Raw genomic sequence first — 11,548 nt, forward strand, 5'->3', positions numbered from 1 at the left:
GAAATTAGTATGGTTAACAGCATATGTATTCATCAGCTTATGGATCTTTCTACATACAATTAAAGATGTTTGAGCGAGAACTTGATAACATTTAGAAACTGCTGAGTGATGGAACCCATTATTCGATCATAAGTGGTGCATTTCCCTCAGACTAGGTGTAATAGTAACTCACCAGAGCTCAATGGCTTCTATTCAGTGTGAGACAACAGAGCAGGAAACTGCAGTAACTCAAAGAAAACAGGATGAATCTAAAAATCACAGAATCATAGAATGGTTTGGGTTGGAAGATCATCTAGTTCTAACCCCCTGCCATGGACAGGGACACTTTCCACTAGACCAGGTTGCTCAGAGCCCCATCCAACCTGACCTTGAATATTTCCAGGGATGGAGCTTCCATAACTTCTCTGAGCAACCTGTTTCAGTGCCTCACCACTTTCATAATAAAATATTTCTTCCTTATATCTAGTCTAAATCTATGCTCTTTTAGTTTAAATATCTCAGAAGAGAAACCAAGTTTGAAATATTATGAAATCCAGACAAAAAATTAAACAAAATATGAAAATTAGGAGTTGGTGCTAACCACTGAGATAAAAGTATTGGCTGGGGAAATGAAAAAAGATGCACAGGAAGTGTGGGCGTTGGAAGAGAAGAAAACGCTCTTATTGGGGATGGGTGACGGTTAAGAACAGCCATAGTCACAGGGAGCTGCTCTGCAGCACAAAGAGGACTTGTGATCTGTAGGATCTTGGAGGGGCCCAGGAAACACTCTATGAAGGTGAGCAAACAGGTGCAGGTGCAGAAATGCACACAGAGAATGCTGTCACTTTGTTAGCATCTATCTAATTCTTCTGCTGTCAATGCAGAGTACATCATCTCATGTTGCTCCATAATGTCTGTGTGTTATGTGCTGCTTTCTCATGTTCTCCTGAAAATTCATCTCGTCTGAGTGAGCTGTTTCTGGGACTGGAGCTTGGAGAAATGTTTGCTTCAGCTATGCTGGCACACTACAGCAGTGCTGCTCCAGTGGCTCTGATGGGGTGGGCTCCAGTCCCATTTCTTCAATGGGAAGCTGATCAGTGCTCATGAATTGGGTGGTCACTCAAAGAGAAAATCCTTTATCTGGATAGACTCTCAAGTTTTGCTCCTTCACTGGGAGTCATGTGGGTGTGTGGTCAAATAGATAGGGCTGACACGTGGTGCTGTGAAAAGCGAGATCTTAGTGAACTGGTGATTGAGGCTTAAAAATTATTTAAGATGTGAACAGGAAGAAATTTGAATTTTAAGTAGTTTGAAATAATAACATAAGTTTCTCTTTCAGATTCAAAACTAGGAGCCAGCAAAACTACTCTAATGGTTAAGTGGTGTTGATATACTTGCTGCTTTGCTAACAGTCCTTTTAACAGTTGGGAAGCTATGGAGAGTTGGTTAAAACAAACTGATTTACAAAATTTGCACTCGAGTATCTTAAATCTTAAGAGGAAGGGGAGGGCTCCACAGTCATATTAAAACTTTCTCATTTTGTGGAACTTTCCATATTTTTATCTACTTTCATATATCTTTTTTCTTTTGTTCTAAAAATACCTATAGGTACCATATGTGCTACTGCTATCACATAGCTTCCTCCTGCTGCTTTTGAGTTACTGTTTACAAGTGAATTTGATGCTTGCACATGTATTTTATAGAATCACAGAATGGTTTGGTTTACAAGGGACTTTTAAGGTCATCTAGTTCTACCACCCCTGTCATGGGCAGGGACACCTTCCACTAGGCCAGGTAAACTTGATCAAGTTAAAATAAGTATGTTTACTTTCAATTTGTACATTAAAAAAGTTTTATTTGAAATTGAAAAAGCATCCTTGTTTCTGGCTTGAGAACTGTAACTGAAGTGAGGCCTCTGAAGCAGAGGTGTGTGCTGAGGTGGGAGAAGTTCCCTGAAACAGCCCAGGAACGGATGTCAATCTTTCTGGGAAGGTTTCAGAGACAGCCCCTAACTCAGCTGTTTTGTACAGATAAGTGGAAAAAGTGAATGACCTTTTACTGTCCTCATTTCAAAATTTCTCTTCTTGATCCCTGCAAGCCCAAGCCCACATAGACTCCTGTTTCTAACGCTGTATACAGGTACTGCAGACCTGCCATGGTGCAACCCTTGGCAATGCCCACTTTACAAAGGCCAAGTATCTGAATTGCTCCCATGGCGGGACTCCCTCTCTGCTGCCTGCAGCATGGCTAAACTGGGAAAAAGGTGTTATTTTGATTTTGGTCTCTTTGATTTTGGTCTAAAAAAAGTGAATCTGGAAATGGACTGAACTTGATCAACTGAGAAGATCTGTGGCATGCATGGAGGGGAAGAAGGATGGAAAGCAAAGCAACTGGCCTTTTTATTTTCTCTCCCAACAGTGTTCTTCTATTATCTTACAGAATTCTTGCCTTTTCATATAGATATTTATCATCTCTTCTACTTCTAGGTTTAACAGCATGACATTACTTTCTGTACCTGATTTTTTACTTGATTGCCCACCATGAACTGCATAAGCTGTCAAGAACACAATCTGCAATTAAACTGAGTGTCTTTATTTAATTTTTCGACTTCTTATTTTAGCTTGACTTACACAACTGTGCTGCAAATCAGTCCTACCTCTTCCACAACATTTCACCCATTAGTCACTGTCAAGCAAGTTTAACATTCTCCAATAACAAAGTCAGTTCCTGCAAGTTTTGTGGAAGTCAGTGTCAAGATTAGAGACACATGGACAGACAAGTGCCCCCTTCCCGTCAAGGAAGGCTACAACTTCAACTAAGAAGTTACCTGCTCCTTTTGGCCTGCTGGCAATCCAGTGAGGACATGTATGGCTCTGGATCACAATCAGAGATTGTATCAGGAGGCCGCAAGGACATGGGAGGACAGGGACTAAAGGTACTGTGAAAAAAGGGAAGCTGGGTCTTGGCAAATCATTTGTGGGGGTATGTGGGTCAGTCCATAAGAAACCTGCCTTTGTGGGGTCTGCTTCTTGTAGAACACTCTTTGTCCTGTGGTTATCTAGGTGATGCCAACCTATTGCTGTGATGTAAAAAATTTTGGTATTTTTGTTTGTTCTCTGCTGCAGATTTTTATGCATTGCAGTGGTGATGAGTGAGTCCTATTGATCATATCAAAATAACCAAGATCACACTTGGCTTTGTTTTTTCTAAGAGTTTAATTTTAGAAGAGTGGCCTTTTTCATGCTAATTTCTCTCCTTCATACTTGCACTATACTCCATTATGGCTAGCAGAGGTGACTAGGATAAGCTTAAGGATGTTTATTCCTTCTTGCTCAGGAGTCAAAAAAGAGAAATCTGTTTTAAGGAAATGAAGAAAACACAATTTTATTTTTGCTTTTTCGTGCTGCTCATAATAAAATGTAAAGCCTTCAAGATAAATTTTAACACTGAGAAATTAATAAATATTTGCATTACCAAAGGTGACTTTTATTACAAAGCTGTGCTACTGACTACAGTTAGACTCCTCTATGTAAGTTTACAGAAATTGTAAGAGTATGTGTAGAAGTAAGACTTAGCCCTAAGAGTTATTTTTTGCTTCATTAAATTTTCTTTTAAATCTTATTTCCCTTAGATTTCTCTTGAGGAACACTAGAATTGATTACACTGGCCAGTATTCCTCCTCCCTTGTGGTGTCTATGTAGCCATAGGTGGTGAGCTAAGCTAGATGTACTGGGAAGCAGTTGAGATGCTCTTGGCTTGCTTTGCCATCAGTCTAAATTTTGTCATTTTCCAGTTTCCTGTTGTCAGTTTCTGTTGCCACTGGAGCAAAACTTATAATGCCGCTGACCAAGTATAGTATCTGCATTAGGGGGAGCTGACTGGCTTGCTGGACTCCAGTGGTTGTGTTAATTAGATTTCTACTGACTAGAATGAGACCTTTAACACCCCTCTCATAGTTACCCAAATGTATGCATTGTAATGGTGTCTACCCTGGGACCTCAATTAATTTCTCCACATTTAGGAGTGTAGTTGTGTTGAAGTATTATCTCAGTTGCTGTAGAGTATTTGTGATATCTGTATGGGACTAGTCTGCTGATGACTCCATTGCCTTCCTGGTCTTGGGTTGGGAGGCCAGAATAATTCACAGCAATACCTAAACTGACACTCAGTGCCCATGCTTAGAGAGATGAATCCTGTCCTGCGTCTCTGAATGTGTGCTGGTTATCTAGGTTGCCAAAATACTGCATAAAGTCCTCCTTGTAATGGGACTTAGCAGCCTTTTCAAAATATCCTCTTCCTCTACTTCTCCATTTCCCAGAACTGGAAGATGTGAAGGGGTACCTTCAGGTGTGAATGTTTTCATGCTCAGGGCTGCAGCAGGGCAATCTGGAACCAAAAACATTATTTTGCATGTTGTAGTAGTAGCTCTTACTCTTCAACATAGCACAGGTATGGGAGCAGAGAGAAGAGAGGAAGCAGAGCATGTGCATGTGAAACATAAGTAATGCAAAATATGGACTTTGGGACTTGGGGCACAGTTTTGATCAGTCTAACATTTTATTTGAAGTAAAAATATTGATGTTTATGTAAAATGTACATGCTGTATATTATAGGAATATGTGCCTGCTTGGTTAAGAGTTTGCTCTCTAGACTTTGGGACAGTGAAGTAGGGAGTACTGTGGAAACTTTGTTGACTATGAGACTTACCGTGTCTTCCATAGTCTGTAGCTTGAGCAGCTCTACAGCTTGTTACTCGTCTCCCTTAACTGTGAAGAACTGCTCACCACTGCAGTTCATCACCAGCATGGACAAGAGAATCCATGACATGTTTTCTGGTTAGCTAACGTGAAATCCAGTTTGCTGGCATTTCTTCTTAAGGAAATATGGACTTAGATTATTCTGTTACTAAGATGTAATGTTTGAAACAACCATATCTGGAAAACAACTTCTACTCTTCTCAGTTCACTGTACCAGACAGATGCCACTTTCTCATACTGAGATGTAATAGAGTGGCACTTGTATCCTTCAGTTCCATAAAGAAACTAAATCAATAACTGCATGAGAAACAGTGCATATGAAACAGAAAATAGCTAAAATATGTGCACTTCAGCTTTTTATTTCCTTGAAAAGCAGTTTAGTAGCATTTTTGGAATGAGGTTTTTGTTGTTTTTTTTCCATCCCCATGTTTATTGTTGTCTCTGTCATTACCCTTTAAAGATTGTCTTTTATCTCCTGTCATTGCTGCTGCAGTTGTCTTTGACATGCGTGTCGGAGAAGCACTTCACCATTTTATGGAAACTTTTTAGTAAAAAAAAAAGAAGAAGAACATGTTCCCATGACAAGTAGACAAAACCTCTAATTTTATCTAGACATTAGATAGATCACCATGACTATTCTTGCAGATGCTTTTGGTATTTTGCATAACCACATTTGCATTTTGACAGATTTGTGCTCATGGTGTTAATCCCCTCTTCATTTTGCATTCCTAGACACTTGTGTCATGTAGGAGTGAGACTTGAGTGCGCTTTGTCCTGTGACCGACTATTGAGCTGCAATTTGTTCAGGGGGATCCTATGCACTCCTATTTTAAGATAGCACTGGCTACTGCAGAAGTTCCTAACCCGAGGTTCCAGACTGTTTTTTGTTTCTTTGTTTTAGTGCCAGCTTGCAGATTTAATAATGCTCTGATGTGACAAATAATGATGCATGACTCTGCATCTTATACATAAATAAATACTGTGGCCACTGGTGCCCAGTGAGGCTAAGCCAAGCAGAGGCAATGGGCATGACCTGAAACACAGGATGGTCCATTGGAATGTCAGAAAACACTTTTCACTGTGGGGGTAACCGAGCACTGGAACAGGTTGCTCAGGGAGGTTCTGGAGTCTCTTTCCCTGGAGATATTCAAAAACCAGCTGGACTGGTCCTGGGCAAGAAGTTTGCAGTGGCCCTATTTAAGCAGGGAGTTGGACCAGATGACCTCCAAGGGTGCCTGCCAACCTCATCCACCTTGAGATTCTGTGGAATACTATGTTCAAACCCACTAATTCTTGCTGAGGCTTTTGACCCAGAAGAGGCTGCTCCTCTTGATTATCTATATCAAAGAAATTAGTTGTGAGAGCAGAACCTGATGGTCCTCAGCATATGGATGGGGAGGGAAGCCCAGTGAATCTGAATAACTCTTTACAATTGACTATGATATATGAAACAATATATGAAATTCCTTTTCATGAAGAGGAGAAGCCTAACAAAATGTAAACTAAATGTGCCAGTAAAGATTGCATAAGTGAAATAGATGGATGGAGGGATGCTGGTTTATGTTTAAAAACACAGAGTGTTAATGAAAGGATGTTTCATTGCAAATTAATTTCTTCAGCTCCAATTTGCACCTCCTTGCTTGCGCTAGAACATGGAAATAAAAGTCATGATACTTTTAGCAGATGTAAGTAGTCTATAAGAACAGAAATACCTTACTTCCATTGTGTTCCCTTACAAAAGAGGAGTTCCTCGGCACATCTTTAGCCAGATGAAGATTAACTATTGAAATTGCAAGACTTGGATCTAAAAGCTGCTCTCCTGCCCTCTAGTGTTCTGTAAAAATTTCGAACCATTAGCTGAAGGGTTCGCATGTGACTGGGTTTCTACTGTTTTTGGAAAAATGACTTACAAATTGATCCTTATTCTAAGTGGAAAATGATACTGAGAGATTAAGAGGTGTTCCCTCCCTCCCCTCCCCTCTCCTCCATTTCCCTTGTTAAACCATTTGTTAAATTCCATGGAATTTATTGAACTCTGTCAAATTATTTTACCTTAATAAAACCTATTGCGGCTTCTCTCTTTCAGCTAAGGTGCATTCCATTCACCCAGAACAGAGGTTGAGCATAGATACCGTCCTGCAGTATAAAGGCAGGTTCATTTTATTCACGTTTATTTGATTCCAGTTTATTTGATCTTATTAGCCAAACACTCAATAAAAAGAAAAGATGCTGTGGAACAACACTAGGTGTCACTGTTAAACGTGATTACAATGAGTCTTGGGGCAGTTTATTTGCAAACTGAACCCGTATTCCTCATATTGCTATGTTGACCATTCCAGGACTTGACCATGTTTTATTTCTCTGGCTATTTTATTTCATCTGGAAAGAAGATAAATGGATACAGGATTCAATTGGGGGATGGGGGTGGAGCAGAAATATCTTCTGCTTTGTGAGCAATCTTCATAAAGGCAGAATGTCTGTTTTGCACTCTTCAGTGCTCATTTGTCACAGCATGCAATGATCTTACAAGTAGTTTTAGTCTTTTTGTGATAAGCAAACTGAGATAAATGCCTTGTCTCAGTCTAGATTCATGGAACCAAACACCAACCACTCCACAGTACCTGAGGTGCCACAGAGTCACGTTGGTCAGGAGGGGCTGAGGATGCCTCTTGCAGAACCAGTACCTTTAGCTCCTGTTCTGCATGGCTAAGGACACAGAGCCCTATTCCTCAGGTATTTATTTTTTTATTAGAGATTAATGAGTGCTTCACACATATTTTAAGTTTGAAAATTTTTGAAAATAAGTTTGAAAATCCTCTTGTTCTTTAGATAATGAGAGGTGAGATTTGCATCAACCTCAGATCTTTGTCCTGAGTTGTATGGGAAATGAGAAAGCTCTGTATAGCCTTCATTCTGTTCATCTTGTTCAGTGTGTGAAGCTGCAGGCAATGACTTGTACTGTGAGGGCACACTCTTTGGGTTATATGTCTTTCTTCAACAATATCATATTATGTGATCAAGACGTACTGCAGGGAAAGGCTGCAACCCTAGGAAGTGTCTCTTCCAGCATGGTTCCTTTTTGCTTGTGTATTGGGAGGGAAGAAGGGAGGAAACTTTTTTTTGTATTTGTGTTAGTGGGAGGCATAGCCTTTGCTGCTTTACAGTGCAACCACTTCTCAGCTGCAGGACCACTGGTCAGGAATAGGTGAGTTGCTGTTGTCATTGTGGTAAATGTAGACAAAGGTCAGGTCAGTGAGTTTTACAGATGAGACTTGACAGGTCAGATTACTAAATGCAGGAGTCTGTGCTTGCTGCATGTGTCAGGCAAGTGGGTCCTAAGCAGTGTTTTCCTCCTGTCTATTCTGTTCCTCTTCAGCACTGAGGAGGATGAAAGAATGACATCTTGTGGAAATGCTGATATGGGAAGCTTCAGGTGGTCCTGGCATTTTGCAGCCTTGAGTGGTGAACTGCTGATTGTTTTTTCCTGATGTTAGATATCTTCAAACTGAAAATTAAATAAATGGGAGGGAAAAGGAGCTCTGCCCCAAAGTGTGTGCAATCTATGTTGTTGCTATGAGGAAAGCTGAAACTGTGGCAAAGTAATGATAGCGAGGCTTTGCTATGATGCCTCTATCTTGTTTGCTGGTCAAGGTTGTGAGGCCACACAATTATTATCATCTATCTGTCAGTTTGGATATATTACTTTTTAAAAGCTATGTCTAATCAATGCAACTATGTCAGGGAAGGTTTTAGGCATCAGTGGGCAGAACTGTATTTGTTTGGGCATTAGCGACTGGAAACAAAAAGCAATCACAGCTTCAACCTCTTCCGCAAATGTCTGCAGAGAAAAGTCCTGGTTTTGATGAGGTGCTTATAGGACCCTTAACTCATCTATGCTTAGAATTTTATATGTTAACACTGTGACTGTTTGTCACCTTTGGGAGAAATAAATATGACAAGGAGGAGGGAGAATACTCTGAGTTCCTACTGTAGATAGGAAAGATATAGAAGAGTTACCCAGGGACCTTCTAGCAGGAACGGAGGTATGTGTGATGAATTTGGTCTAGTCTGTAATCCCTTAGAAATTTAATTCACTGTGCTCACAGAAACTGAGGATATTTTTACACTGCTTTTAGCAAACAGAGAAGTAACGTTAAAGTAGCTGTAGTGGCTGGTTGCTTTTACCATAGGAATGTTTTAGGTTGTTTCATTAGAGTCTGCCAATGAGCTGGCAAAGAAAATGTCAGCATGCTTCACTACTGACATGGATAACAAAGAGCTTGTGTCACAGGCAGAATTTTTCCTGGGCTGAGAATAAGTACCATGCTCTTGTACAACATATCCTGTCAAAGCAGATCTCATGGTCATTGTGTTAATGCCCTTCTAAAATTGCTTAATTTAATTTCTGCCGGTGGTATTTCTTAATTTATCCTAGATCCCAATAGTTGCAAGGAGATATGCACGTGTGTGCACATACCTGCTTATCCCTCTCTACCAAAAAAATAAATAAAGTCAAGAGAGATCCTGAACTACATTCCTCAGACCACCCTACCTGTCCTTCAAAGGCCAGAGAGATAAATGGTGACCTGATCATCTGTATTGCACTTTTCTACAGTTAGATAAATTTCACAGAAAAGTTACAAATTTCATAGAATAATCTGCCTTCCTAATATACACCTCCCCCAAAAATGTGGCAGGAACTGGAATGTTGCTTGTCAACTTTAGGCTTAATATCTCATTTGTTCCCATTTGGTTCCTTAGTAGAGTCTGTGCTTGCCTCAGGCTATTAGCAACATGTTTGTTCGTGATGACATGTGATCAGTTATTTGGATGTTAGCTGTAAGTGGTGTTTCTGTTGGTTTGGATTGAGTCTTAAGAGGTCCTTTCTTTTTTTTTTCCTAACTACTGGCTTGATTGTTCTAGCTCTAGATTAAGGCACTCTTTTGATAGCACAGCAAACCGGCCTTGGTGTGTGTTACTGTTATATATGTTACAATTTTTTGCCAACTGACTCACCTGTGGCCTGCGTTATCCCATTGGTTCCTGCAAAGCCAACACCTTCTTGGTTGGATAGCATTCAACTGACCTCACAGCACGTACAAATCTTCATATCTACCTGGATCTTGATCAAAACCCTTTTGGAGATCTTCTAGATCCCAAATGTTATGGCTGGAGGGAGAGTCTGTGCACCTGAGAAGTGACTTTCAGAGAGGTCCAAGGTTCTGTCTCTCATCATCAACTTCCTCTAGTTTATCAGATTCCATTTTCCAGTTGATATAGGGGATTGAATTGGGCTTGCAAATGACCTGTAAGAGATTACCCCGGAGGAGGAAAGCTCCCAGCTTCCACAGAGCCAGTTTCTGCAGGCTGCTGTTTTCTTTCCTCTCCTCCTGCTTGGCAGTGGCTGATAGGAAAGGACTGAGGCTTAGAAAAGGCAATCTCACTGACCTTAGGGTCACCACAATCTGGCACAAAGGTCAGGGAGAAAGAACCTGCTCAGAGATGATCTGTTTTCTTGTGTTCATTGTCAGGAGGGAGACCCTTACCCATAGCACAGCATAAATTACTTGGACACCCAGAATGCAGACCCAACTAACATGCTTGCTTAAGTTTCTGCTCAACAGTGCATCGGGAACTTGTGAGAGTTATTGCACTTGTGATGTTGATTGTAGGTGGGCATGGGCCTTGTGCATGTTCAGGGTAGTCCAGGCTTAGTGTTCAAGGCCATATATTTGCTCTAAGCATGGTAACTCTGAGTGTCTAAAATATGACTGTTATCACAGATGAGTAGCATCTGGTGTGCCTGTGACAATGGCTTCATCGTGCATACAGAGCAGGGTTGCTCTGCACAAGAATCGCAGGTAGTGGTCACTGAACTTGTTCTAATTTATAATTCCCAAGGCAGCAGGGTGAGAAATGAAAGGAGTAGAGTTGGTAGCCCTGTCTAAACACAAAACCATATGCAAGGGGCAGCTTTCTCTATCTTCCTGTCCAGTCTCTCAAATCGAAACAGCTTGTGTTCTCTTCTGTCCTGTGTCTGGGCTTTCAGTCTTACTGGACTCAACTATGTTGAATTGTTTGACCTTGTGGAAACCGATGATTTGAAAACCACTTCCTAGAACTTCACACATTTACCACAGCCAAATTAACATGGTCACTCTCTGCAAGCAAGTCACAAGTAGCTGGGCTTTAAAGGAGCTATGCATTTAACTTCCATGGGGTACAAAATTCTTTATCTGGAGCTTAGAAAGAACATAATTCTGTGATGTGAAAACTGTCTTTTCCTCCTCAATATCATTATCAATTATCTGGATGAGGGGATCAAGTACATCCTCAGTTCACAGATGCCACCAAGTTGGGCAGGAGTGTTGATCTGCTGGAGGGCAAGAAGGCTCTGCAAAGGGATCTGGACAGGCTGGGTCAATGGGCTTAGGCCAATTGTATGAGGTCAACAAGGTGAAGTGCTGGGTCCTGCACTTCAGTCACAACAACCCCATTTAGCACTACAGGCTGTGGGAAGAGTGGCCAGAAAGCTGCCTGGCGGAAAAGGACCTGGGGGTGCTGGTCAACAGTCAGCTGAACATGAGCCAGCAGTGTGCCTAGGTGGCCAAGAAGGACAATGGCATCCTGGCCTGTATCAGGAGCAGCATGGCCAACAGGACCAGAGAAGTGATTCTGCCCCTATACTCAGCGCTGGTAAGGCCACACCTGGAATACTTTGTTCAGTTTTGGACCCCTTGCTCCAAGAAAGACATTGAGGTGCAGAAGCCTGTCCAGAGAAGGGCAACGGAGCTGAGGAAGGGTCAGGAGCA

The sequence above is a fragment of the Neopelma chrysocephalum genome, unplaced genomic scaffold (genome assembly GCF_003984885.1).
Source record: "Neopelma chrysocephalum unplaced genomic scaffold, ASM398488v2 Primary Assembly neopelma1_25, whole genome shotgun sequence".
Lineage (NCBI taxonomy): Eukaryota > Metazoa > Chordata > Aves > Passeriformes > Pipridae > Neopelma > Neopelma chrysocephalum.